The sequence below is a fragment of the Ambystoma mexicanum genome, chromosome 3p, assembly GCF_040938575.1.
Source record: "Ambystoma mexicanum isolate Mex_15411 chromosome 3p, UKY_AmexF1_1, whole genome shotgun sequence".
Classification (NCBI taxonomy): Eukaryota; Metazoa; Chordata; class Amphibia; order Caudata; family Ambystomatidae; genus Ambystoma; species Ambystoma mexicanum.
Window position 1 is genome coordinate 966,794,450 of NC_090925.1, and position 13,452 is coordinate 966,807,901.

Genomic DNA, 13,452 nt, shown 5'->3' on the forward strand with positions numbered 1-13,452 from the left:
ACTGTGACATATATATATATATGTATACATAAAAAAAATGGGGCTGAAACTAATGGAGTTATTTTACAAAATTAAAATGTATTAAATGTTGAATGCTGTTTTATATATGTTTGTTTTCTCTCTAACATGTGTTTGATTTCAGAAGGTGAGAGGAAAAGGGCAAAAGGTTTTGAAAAGCATGTTTTATTTTTGGCAAAAGGGTGAAGTTAGTATTGTGCTATGTACTTAATTTGTTCCTTTTCTATTTGATTTAGAATACTAACGTATTTTGGGTCGGAGGTCATGGGACCGTAGGATGCGGGAGACGATGGAGTCCTGGAGTCCACGCGGACGGATTCCACGGAGAAGCCCCGGAAGGGGGCAAAGACCAAGGCTACAAAGCAATCAGCATTGATGATGACGCCAACAATACATTCGGAGGGAACTTCAAAACTTTAGAAGCACAGGTTGTCATTGAGCCTGGACCAGCATCTGGTATTGCGGTAGTAGAAGCACCAGGATTCATCATCAGTGATAGAAGGATGATTTTCCAGAACATTTACATACCATTGAATCCTGATCCTCTGATGGAAAAACATTTTAATAAAACTGGAATTAAAGCTGAGCAGACTAAAGAGTGGCTGGAACTAAGGAAAGAAGATGCTAAGCAGTCAATAAGAGATATGTTGATGCAATTGGAGAAAACATTTGTGAATTCAGCAGACATTAAGAAGAGGAGAGGAAAAAGAGGAGCAGTAATGCTTGCAGTCTCATTGGTAATGTCTATAATTGGAGCCATAATAGGTACCACAATGTCGACAGCCAATGCCATTTCAGTAGGGACGCAGAGTTCAAAAGCACAACAATTGAGTGTTGACCTAGAAATAATACAAAAAACTTTAGATGGAATTAGAGGGGGTTTAGATGAACAAGTAAGGTTCATAAATGAAACTTCGATCATATTGAATGAACAAGCGGATGTAATTCAACGAGCAACTAAATTGATTATTAAGCATGACAGAACATTGAGTGAGATTTTGAATATAATGAGTCCTGTTGATAGACTTAACGAATTATATCAGAGAAGTTCAAACTGCAATTTTACAATTGATTCAAGGACATATACCATTGTACTTCGTTTCACAGGATATTATTCATCAAATGATAGAAAGGTTGACCAGGAGGGAGATTGATGTGGTACAGGTAAAAATTGCTTTTGAAATGGGTAATGCAATGCCCTTATATGTGGACTTGGAAAGGTTGGAAATAGGGTTTTTACTGTGCATCCCATATGTAGCCCCTGAACTCATTTATCAAACTAAGTGGGTACACAATGTGGGATTTTGGCAAGAGGACACGTTTATTAAGATTAAGACTCCAGAAGTGGTGCCATTTCAGTCATGGGAGCCTGAGGTTTACTTGATACCAAATTTGGAAACTTGTGTGAAATGTAAAGAACAAAATTATATGTGCCCAGGTAAACTGTTTATTCCTGATACTACAGACCCTATTTGTGGTTTGAAATCTGACCCAAGTATATCAGAAGGATGTGAAGTAATTATTAGCAATATGGGGGGTGAAGAATTGGTACAGGCTAAGGTGGTCAAGGGTAAATGGTTGGTCAGCACCTGTATGAAGAATTTGACGGTAGTACACTTGAATAATGGAACATTTGTGGTCAAACAGGTGAAATATAATGTATTTTACTTATAGGTTCCAAAGGACACAATTGTTTCAATTGGAGGTTTAACATTATTTCATGTTACGAATGACATTTGGGAAAGCCAAGTAGAAAATATTGAATTTTTTCAAAGGGATACATTTCCAATAGACACGGATGTGGAGTTCTTGTTGAATCATAAAGAGAAACATGTGGTGAAAATGCACCTAAGAAAGAACAATATTACAGTTAGCAACTTGGGTATTATAGAAGTGGAAAGGTTTAATTGGTGAACCTGGGGGAACGCTTTATAGTGGGCTTAGCTGTCCTGGTGCTAATAATGGGAGGATGGTTGATTGTTTTGTCAGTGAAGATGAAGATGTTGCTCAAGTTAGTAGATACAATGGGGAGAGAAAGATATCCCAATATGCATACATTTTAAAAGAAGAAAGAGAGCAAGTTGGGTTTCTTCCCATTGTGGCTTGGACCATGGCCAAATTCTCAGAAAAAGAAGGGGATATGTAGTATAATTTAGCGTGTTTTGGAGTGCAGCGTCACTGCATGGGCTATCTATTTTAAATGCACACCATTTTTTTGTTTCTCACTTGAAATGCCTCACTTACAGGAGACACATTAGATACTTGATTAATTAACTTAACTAATAAATACTAACACGATTCTAACTCCTTAACATTATAATGTGTTCTCCATGTGCAAAAGGAGGCAGGCTGAGATTCATTTTAAACGTGCAATTTTTCACTGTCTTTGCAGGAAGCAAAATTCGAATGCCAGGAAATCAGTTAGATACCGTTGCTTTCTGTAAAAGTGAGCTTTTGTTAAGGAAGGTGGAGGTGAATCTTTGAATTTTGATTGGTGCTACGTAAACTTAGGGGAAGTAACAGAGGTTTTTTGGAGTGTCTCTGACAGAGTTACAGAGAGAAGTCATTTTACGGAGCTACAGTGAGGACACTTGGCTGGAGCTGCTGTGAGATCGCTTGGCTGGGCTGCTGAGAGGGGTCGTCCCAGTTGCATTGCTGACCTTCAGAGGCTGGGGTTTCCTAGTCACTTGGCACCAGCTTGAGAATTCTGTGTTCTCGCTGTGCACTTCAAACTTCAAACACAAAGAAAACCCTGGGCTCATTCATCGAAGGCGGCTACCCAAGGGAGATCGCGTGTGGGAGAGCTACAAATAGCTGGTAAATATACAAATGGAGTGAGATTGCTGTGACTGCCGGACGAATGATCTACTATTAGGCAGGCAGTGTAGTGATAGGGAATTCTCCTGTGTTTAACTGCCACGTTATACTGTTGCAAGACAAATGATGTGATCTTTCTTTTTCTTGTTGAAAATGTAAAATGAAATTTGTGGTATTATTGCATTTGTTTCTCTTATGTTTATTTCAGAAAGGATTGTCTCACCAGAATGGTAATGTATCATTTTGAAATGAAATTGTGATAACACACAGTCTGCCTAAGAGTGTTCTTGCTTCTGTTCTTCATTTGGTGCCTCTAAAAAAAAAAGAAAATACTCTGTAGGGGAGGGAATGATGTTTAATGTGCCAAGTTTCCTATACAGATGAAGCAATGTCATGAGCCATTATAAATAGTTGTGCGCGTGATTCCACTCAGGGTATGTGTGTGTGGTTTCTGAGTGGAATATAATACAATAGTCTGCTGAGCGTATACGAATCAGCAGAGAGAGGCCTATGGAAACATAGTTTCACTAATGTAAATAAATTAGTGATAATACCACATGTTATTGTGAATACTCTATGGAAACATAGTCTCACTAATGTAAATAAATTAGTGATAATACCACGTTATTGTGAATAGTTTATGGGAACATAGCTCAGTGGTGTAGATAAATCAGGCATAACACCCATAGGTGGCACTCCATATGAAAATGTGGTGTTTCTGAATAATGTAGAAGTCCGAGGCCTCTAGAGATCACAAGAACAGTCTAAACAAAAGAAGGGGGTTTTGTATGTTGGGGCCACAAATAAAACAAAGAAATTATGCTCACCAAAATACCACCAACAAAATGTATTCCACTATAAAGCCAAACCCAATCTGAGTGCAAGGAATAGTCATTGTCAAATTGCCATTGTTTTTGGCGGTAAGAAAATACCACCAAGCCCCAAATTTATACAAAATACCCTACAGTGCCCTACCACTGGCTACTGAATCTGCTGTGTTTATAGCAATTGTATGAGGCTTGGGGCACTTGCTTGTGGGGTTCCTAAGGCATACTATATTACTGAGTGCTGTATGTGCAAGTGATAGGGCAATTGAAACACTATACAGCTGAGATTGTTATAAAGAAACACACTGAAAAGGCAGACATTTCCCCTTCCTGCGTAGCTCGCAGTGTTCCCTTAACCCAATTGGCATGATATTCTACGGTTAGTCAATATATACACTACATGGGAAACTCTTCTCTTTAACTCAACCTTCAACCCAATCTGTGCCTATTTTTATTGTTTCAATACAATCTCAGCTCCTTTATCTAAAACATAAGGAAATACACTCATTACAACACTTTAATTTTACACTACAGTATTCTAAATGAATATGTTTTCTCTGTATTCCCACAAAATCACTGATACAACGTCCAATATGTCTTCATAAGTGTGCTTCTATGAGTATATCTGTGTGTATGCATGCATGCGTGTATGCGCGTGTGTGTGTGTGTGTGTCAGTGTGCGCTCTTATGTGAGTGTATGTTTGTTTAATCCTATGCCCCTCTTGTATACCTACGCATATATAAGTAACCATCTGGAGCAATGGGCCTATCTTAATACTAGCCTTTTTTCCGTCATTCAAGGGTACTTATAGTGACAGTGTGTAATCATTTAAAAATAGCCAAAAAATGATCACTGAAACATGACCCATATTTTCCAATTCCTTCCCCTTTTATTATGCCATCAAAATAGGTGTACACGTTCCACAAAACACCCCTGTCATGCATGCCCTCTCCGGGCCAAGGTTAAAACACCCTTACTTTTGGTTACCAATACTTATTCTCTGCAGTACTTATTTTTGTATTTTAATACTTATATAAAGGCGCCACACTCCCAGAGGCATCAGTGCGCCCACAACTAAATATTTTCCTTGTTTCTCCAAAATGACTGGCCCATATGCTCTAGCAGAGTTTACATACTCCTGTGCAATCTCTATTTTATTGCAAAAATAAACCTTTCCCAAAAGCGATCCAGTGGCACTCCAACATTATTACAATTCCTGCAGAAGGCCAATTATTTCCCCTAACTTTTACACTCTTCAACAATCATTTGCCTCATCCTAACTCGCACCACAATCACCACACTCACCCTATTACTAATCAACATGAACCATTCTTACACAAAAGACAACATAATACCAAAAAAACACAATTACCATAGTTCCTCATCAATATATCTCCTTCACTCGAGTACAACGGAGTGCAATGTTTTCCACCACAACACTGCTTCCTATCTCTTTCCATTACTAGTACAGCATTTTCAACTACAATGCTGTCTTTTCCTGACTTCAGGAGGATTCCCTTGCACGGATTTGACTCCCAAAGATTAATAAACAAAATTAAAAAATCAAAGGACTCACAACATATAACAGTTCACCACACTCATAAGTCACATCTCTCTTTCATTCAATTCAATTAACCTCCTGATTCGAAACAAAACTCAGACTCTCTGACTCCACACCCCCTTGAACAATCCCAGAAAATAAAAAATATTTTATTTTCCGTCTTCCCCCTTGTTTTTCTGGCCAGAATGCACTCACATAAAAAATAGATGTTCTCCGAAGCTACCCACTGGTGTCTTTTCAAAACCTGTCTGACTGGACTTGCGACACTCCCAGCACCTGAGTGAGAAATCAGGTCTTCAATTAAATTGGTGTCTGCAGATCATTTATTTTACAGTGCACAGAAAACTTGATCACTCTGCAGTTATGATGTGCAGTCCAGTGAACCGAAGGACAACAACAGCAAAAACATCATATTGGCCAATCACCAAATGAAAGGAAGAAACTCAAACATTCTAATGTGAAAGAATGGCTTCTGCGAAGGAATTAGTGCATTTTGTCAGAAAAGCAAGTTTGTTGCATGCTAATGACTGGGATGGGCTAGTCAGTTCCTTAGAGCTGAAAACGAACCCGATTGTCTCTGAATGACAACAAAGTTACAATTTATATACATAGACAATTTACAGAATCAAAAATAATTTGTTACAAAGTCATCCCCCAACCCTCCAATGGCTAACTGTAATACAAAGTAATTTAATCCCCCTAGCTCTAAACCCCCTTTGGATACATTCACAAAGTAAGACCCTTTTGACACGTGATCTTCTTCCCTCGTCAGTTAATTCATACTCCACATAATACATTTATCATTTATGACTAAATCCGTTTATTACTCAGACCATGTGACAGAATCCCATTTAACCCACAATGGTGATTTTGCAAGGGTTTCAATAAACACATTAAGGCATGGGGAGGGAGAGAAATAACTGAGCATTCTTTTGAAGCTGTAGTGAACATCCTTATACTCCCAGATGTTACAGACGTCCAATACCATTTTTCCTGCATTCTTGCCTGTAATCCTATTTGACACTATAATTTCAAGTCAAAGGGCCTCATCACAAGCTAGGTGGTTAGCCCTAAAAGTTGCAGTAACAGAATTAGCGCTGCCAGTACTGGTCAACCGGATCAAAAGCCGATGCAAATAACGCTGACTGTAAAATCAGGCGGTGCTATTACTGCTGGCCCCATTACAGCCGGCAACACGAAGAGCAATGACAGCCGCATTACGAGTCCATGTATGGTGGTATAAAGGCCAAAAGCCAGTGCTAATACTGCTGAAAATATGGTGCATTTACCTCCAGCTTCTAGCTGGAGGTAAATGAACACAGGTGTCAGAAATGAAGCCACAGGTGATCTCAATGCACTCCAGAGGGCTACATAAGGCACACCCCTACCCCAAACACTGTTTCCATCACCATGCTGCCACTAGCCACTATGAGCTGGGATAGGCAGCTGCTCAATCTGTGCCTGGAAACAGAGATGCAGGACAACGAGGCCAGGGCACAGGGAGTACAGGGGGAGGGGGGAGGAGGAGGAGAGCCCAGGCATGGTGTGCACCGATCCCCAGGGTCAGGCCCTCAACCTGGACCCTCACTGACAGCCAGTTGGTCACCTGTACCACCTCAATAGGGAGACAATAACTGAGCTGCTCACCTCAATACAAGACGACATAGGGAGCAGGATCAACATCCGGACAGCTGTGCCCCCACTGCTGACGCTCGTGCCCGTCCTAAACATTTCTTGCAACTGGCACCTTAAAGCACTCCATGGCCATGATGCATGGCATGGCACAGCCCACATTCTGTTCAGTGTTGGTCCATGTGCTTGAAGCCTTCCTTTGGCAAGTGCAAGGCCAAATCTCACTGCCTACCAGCCCAGCCCAGGTCAATGCAATGAAAGCACAATTCTATGCCGTTGCCCAAATGCCAAATGTGATCGCAGCCCTGGACTGTACCCATGTTGTGTTTGTGGCCTCCCCATGCCCATGAAGCAGTGTACCATAACCAGAAGCACTACCACTTCTTAATGTATAGGTTACCTGCGACTCGAACTTGTACATCACCCACTGCTGTGCCCGCTACCTTGGTTACACCAATGATTCGATGGTCCTATACACTGTCCCAAGATAGCTATTATGTCAGGTGCACATGTCACTGACAGACACCTTACGTAACATCTACTGCAAGGTAACAGGGTGCATGTGAAGTAAAAACAATGCATGATATGAGTGACACAGCATGGACAGATATTTTACAGACACATGCCACTAAATGAAGCCTCATATGCATGCACATGATGTCCTTTGCCCTGATAATGTGTAAGGCCAACTCCACACATTGCACTGTGAGTGATGTCTGTGCTTCCTCAAAGAAGATGACTTCAGATACCCACAGCTACCCTGGCTAATGAGCCGTGTGCATGAACCACCACAAACACTGCAGGATATTGCCTACAAGCACGCACAACACAGGATCCTTGTGCGCATTGAGTGTACCTTCAGCCTCCTGAGGGCATGATTCTGTTGCCTCAACCATACCGGTGGAGCCCTGATGTACACTCCAGAGAAAGTGGGCAGAATTGTGCTTGTGTTTGCCATGCTGCACAATATCTTCCTGAAGAGAAATGCTCTCCTACCCCCTGAAGTTGATATGCCACTCCCCAAGGATGAGGATGCAGTGCCTGTGGCATAGACAAATGCATGCATTGTCAGAGATGATGTGAGCGACGGGAAACTGGCTCACCAGGGACAGATAGACAATTTCTTCTGACACATTCACATAGCACAAGCCATGCATGACTGTGTGACGCTCACCTCCATTAATAAACACTGCAATGACACAGTCAAGAATGTCCTTGTTTTGATGACATTAAAACATTTTAATTAAATGATGTGCATCAACTATCCCCCGCCCGCCTCCCACCACCAGCTCCCCAGCTCCCCAGCACAATATCCCCTCTCCCCCTCCCACTGCCAACTCCCCAGCACACTATCCCCGCTCCCCCTCCCACCACCAACTCGACAGCACACTATCCCCCTTCTCCACTCCCACCAACAACTACCCAGCACACAATCCCCCCTCCCACCACCAACTACCCAGCGCACTATCCCCCTCCTTCCTCCCACCACCAACTCCCCAGCACACTATTGCCCTTCCCATCATGAACTCCCCAGCACACTATCCCCCCTTCCTCCTGCCACCACAACCTCCCCAGCACAGTCACTCAGGGAAAAAATTGTCTCAATGTTATTTTCGTGGCCTCTTTCCCCCAATGCGAGCTCCTGGTGATCTGAGACCCATTTGGTGCTGATACATCAATAACATCCTGTGGCCAGAAGTGTGTAAACTAGACTCATGCACAATGGACAGTATGAACGTATTAGAGAATGTAAACAGAAAACTATGGAAGGAACAATATCTTATGGTCACTATGGACGTCAAGGACCTATACACGTATATTGATCATAAATTGGGTTTAGAAGCAATAGACCATACCTCAAGAAATATCTCATCATCATATTACCAATTTGTATAAATGATAAAAGAAATGTTGGGCTTTGTATTAAATCACAACGTAATTCTATTTGATAATGTTATGTACAAACAGACAAAGGGAATTGCAATGGGCACATGTTTTTCTCCCTCAATGGCAAATCTATTTGTGTGCGAGTTTGAAATGGAGCATGCACACGCCCACTACACACTATCAAGCAAAGTGATTAACTGGCAAAGATACATTGACAATATTCTCATCATATGGAATGGGGATGAAAAGGCACTGTATGACTACTGTGAACACTTAATCGGAACACTTTTGGCTTGCAATTCACTAGAAAAGAGCAGCACAGAGATAGCCTTCTTAGACCTATAACTCTACATAGAAGATGGGTCCATACAGACCAGGACCTTTCTCAACGCAACACTGCATGCTAATTGATGCCATTTAAAAAGCACCATTGAAAATATACCTATAGGAGAGTTCACCAGAGACAGGAGAAACTGCAGTAGAAACCAGACATATGACCTAGAATGCCCACTCATTTAGGATAGGTTCTTAACATGATGGTATCCTAAAAAATGTATTAAAAAAGCCAAAGAAAAGGTCAATTAAAAAAACAAAAATAATTCCTAACACCTAAACAAAAGGAAACTAAACCTGATGGGGACAAAGTGAGAATGATCACCCAATGTTCCGATAATAATAATATAGTTCGGAAAATCTTTCAAAAGAACTGGCACCTACTGAAATTGGGCCCATAGTTAAGGGACTGTAGGTCCCATTATGAGTTTGCCACTCTGGAAATAAGGGTGCTGGTAGAAACTTACCAGCACCCTTTCTGGACTGGCAGAATACAATTCTGCTTTCTGGGGCCTCTATGCCCAGCAGGTCTCACATGCCGGGTGCAATGGCTCCAGAAAGCACAGTTGTCACGGAAGCACCGGCACTGTCAGCAACAGTGCGGGGCTTCCAAGTCCCCATTTCCGTGGAGTCGTGCTGGACTCCATGGAAGTGGGTACTAACATTTTATGCCGCCTAACTTCCCAATCTGCCGGGACTTGCAATGCCCCGGTGGCACCGGAAAGTCATTGTGCCAGAAACAGTGTTACAGAGTTCATATAATATGATATTTTATTTGTATCACGTTCATACACTAGTGTTTCAGAGTGCAATGGGGCAAGGGAGGGCAAGCAAGGGAGGACAAAAACAATGATCTTACTAGACCTAGTGACAATGAGAATGCGCAAATGCAGGGGAGAGGGAAGTGGGAAAGTGCAGGGGGAGGGTGTGGGGGTGAAATGACTCCTGAATATAAGACATAAGAAGGCCAGAGTCAGTTATGAGGACTCACCAACTTCCCAGGCCTCTAATGAAATCATGTGGAAATAAGGCCCTGCACTTTCAAAGCAAAAAGGAGTGAAATTAAACATCTAAACATTGAGATGCCTAAACATGTTAATTGCCTTACATAAGGGAAAGACACATGGGAGAGCTGAAGTCACCTCTTCGCAAACCACAGTCCACACTACCCTAAATGGGATGTCAGCATTGTGACCTACAGTTGCAGTGAAGCAAATTGCATTCTGGCAGAAATATTAAAGCAAATGTGTACATCTGTGTTTCCCTTTAAACTAAAGACAGGCTCATCAAAATGTGTGCAAAACTTTCAACATAAGAGTTTGACTTCTGTCATGTTGGGAGCCTGAACTGGGTTAAACTGCTGCAGAAAACGAAAGCTTGGTCACGGCTGTAATTTCACAAAGTGACCTTTCAATTGTGCCTTTCAAATGACATTCTGAGCATCCAGATGTAAAACTAAAGTCTCTAAATATATAATGATGTTGCCCTTCTGTAAACACTGTGTGCAGGGAACTACTTTGCAAGGGTTTACATGTTAAAAGTCTGTGCATTTCCTAGAGTGTATTTGAAAGTAAAATGTTTTCAGTGGGAAGTAGGCCGAGTCCTGGTTTCATTTCTATGCTGGATCTTCAAATGCAAAGCTAGAGCTCAAAGTCCATTGTCATGGGAATAGAGGCATGGCTTGTCTTCAAACATGAGGCCATTCTGTTAAAAAAACAACCTTAAATTCCAGGGGAGATCAGATTTGTGGTGGGGGAGAGATAAGAAATGTCCTGCTCTCCAGCAGTTTATTCTCCAAACTACTCAGGCTGCAATAAAAACGTGCCTTAGCTAGCCATTATCCCTTGAAGCTCGGAGCTAATCTAAACACCAGACCCCATCTTGACGTCACAGCCAGGAACAGACTCATTCCAACGGAGGGGGCCAGGGTCAATGAGTAGTTTCCCTCTCATTGTGCAAAATGGGAGACATGCGTTTTGTCGCATAAAATGGGTAATATTTGTTGCACCATATTCATGTTAGGATTTCTGAAAAGGTGTTAGACAGGCACTTCTGGTCACCCAATAGCGATTTTGGTGACACCAACATTCCAAAAGTTATGAAGACAAATGTAATGTGGCCCTCTGTATGAATGCGAGAACCATAAAAATGTGAGAAAAAATATGTAAGATATGATCCATATTCCACCCACCGAGCGCCATATTTTTCATTAATATAGTTCGGGAGTAAAAGAGAAAAAAGGGTATCTTCACATCAGTAGATCGCACAGACACCTGACAAAGCTTACGCGATTCACCAAAAAATATAGTCTTAAAAATGCCTTCATATGTGCCAAAATATGGGGATTACGGGCATTTGTCATGCAGTGAGATTTCCATGTGCAAAAACCAGACCGAGCCCTCCTGCCAGAGTGAGATGATGGATAGGTCTCCTCCTCTGGTTTTCCAAAACACGCCCACATTTTGTGGACCTATCAGCCCACAGATGGGAGTAGACTTTTGAACAGTGCCCTATCCCTTCTGCGAGAATGATGACACATTGGTGACATCACTTACCCTATAACTAGGTAACTCTACCTCAAATCAGGATTCTCCCTACTAAATCTTGAGGTGCGCAGCTGACAAAATCTGGAACCCTCCTAGCACAGTGAGGCCTAAATCTTGCAGTGGAGCCTGGAGCTGTAGTAGCTGACTTGGGACCCCTTCGGAGGACAGAGACAATCTTTGACTGACCCCCTGGCTGTGCCAGCAGTGGTGCCCTGATGCTCCCTGAGCACCCATTCAGCCCTTTCCTGTAAGTATCAATATCCCAAGCCATAGATTGCATAAGCCCTATCCTTTTCATCATTGCCATAGAGATTCCACCATTGAAAAATACCTTTTCTCATTTGCCTGTCTATTTTAGTTATTTTCCTGTTGAAAAATCTGTTCTTTGTCTGTGCATTTAAATCATATTCTTGTTGAAAAATCCATTATTTGTCTGTGCCTTGAAGTCCATTTTCCATTGAAGAATCCTTTATTTGTCTGCCATTGTAGCCATTTTCCTATTGAAGAATCCTGTGTTTGCCTATGCATTGTAGTCATTTTCCCATTGAAGAATTCATATTTACCTGTGTAGATTCTTAGTGTATTTATCTCAGTAAATCAATTAATATTTCCATTTATTCCATGGGATTGGGATAGTTGGAATTCAAAACCAACTATCTCTTCCTAGTGCATTGTGAATTGTGATACGTTATAAAAAGAAGTAATCCCATTGTGAGCTGAAAAACAAATATGTGCCTGTGTTTAAATGGTGCCATACAAAACGAATTTCCATCTGTAACTGTATTTTCTCCTGGCTCTCCCATCCTAATCCTAAAACTGATTTTCCATTTGTGAGCTATTCATTTTCCCAGAGCCTACCTGTTATTTACATGCTATTTTACCTAAAAAAACCATTTTTCTATTGTGAGTTTCCCATTGCTCAGTGCTCGCCTGTCATTGTCAGCATCAGTGAAAACAAATTCCCATTTGCATTGTTCTTTTCCATTGCCTACGCGTTGAATCTCTTAAAACTGATCTTCCTACTCTGTTTCTATTTTCCCTGGTGTGCTGACTAGTATTCTCTAAAACCCTGCCTGTCTCCTAAGTGTAAGCAATACGAATTCCCTTCTATTCTGTCCTTAGCAGATGTGTTAAATAATTAAAAAACAATGTTTTCATTGCACTCTAAAACAAAATGTCCCCTTCTATGCTGGTTCCCCATCTTGTGCCTGTGGGCACCACCCCAAGACCGATTTATCTCCTGTATTCCTACTTCATGCCACTTCCTTCCATTCAAAGGAATCAAGTCCAATTGATGTTTGGGGGTTGAGTGCCTATGGACGAGTGCCTAACCTTCATACAATCATTTTCAGTTGAATTGTTTTTGTTTTGCTTTGTCATTAAAAAAAGGAAGTGGTATCACAGTATATCTTAACCTGGTTGCTTTCTAGAAGTATTTGCATTTGTGTTGCCCCAACATCTGTGGCTGTTGTAATTTGTTTATTCTATTTGATATTAAACAATAAATTAATATAATAATCATTGATAACACACCGGCCTGGTTCCTAGTCCACTGTGACACTGGGTGCTGGTAGAGGTTGGGTGCGAGATGGGTTGGAGGCCTCCTTATCAATATTGTAGAAATAAAAAGAATTTGTATTGTGCGTCACATTCATTGTAGGGGAAGGAGATCCCTGGCTTGCTTGTGCCGTGTGATATATTGTGACAAGGGGAGAGGTGACAAGTGCAAAGCAAGGGATAAAAACAACAATTGGTAATGCTGCCAGCAGGGTTGCAAGTGCAGGGTATAATGTGCAGACAAGGTGTGTCTGATAAGTGCAGCTAAGGGGA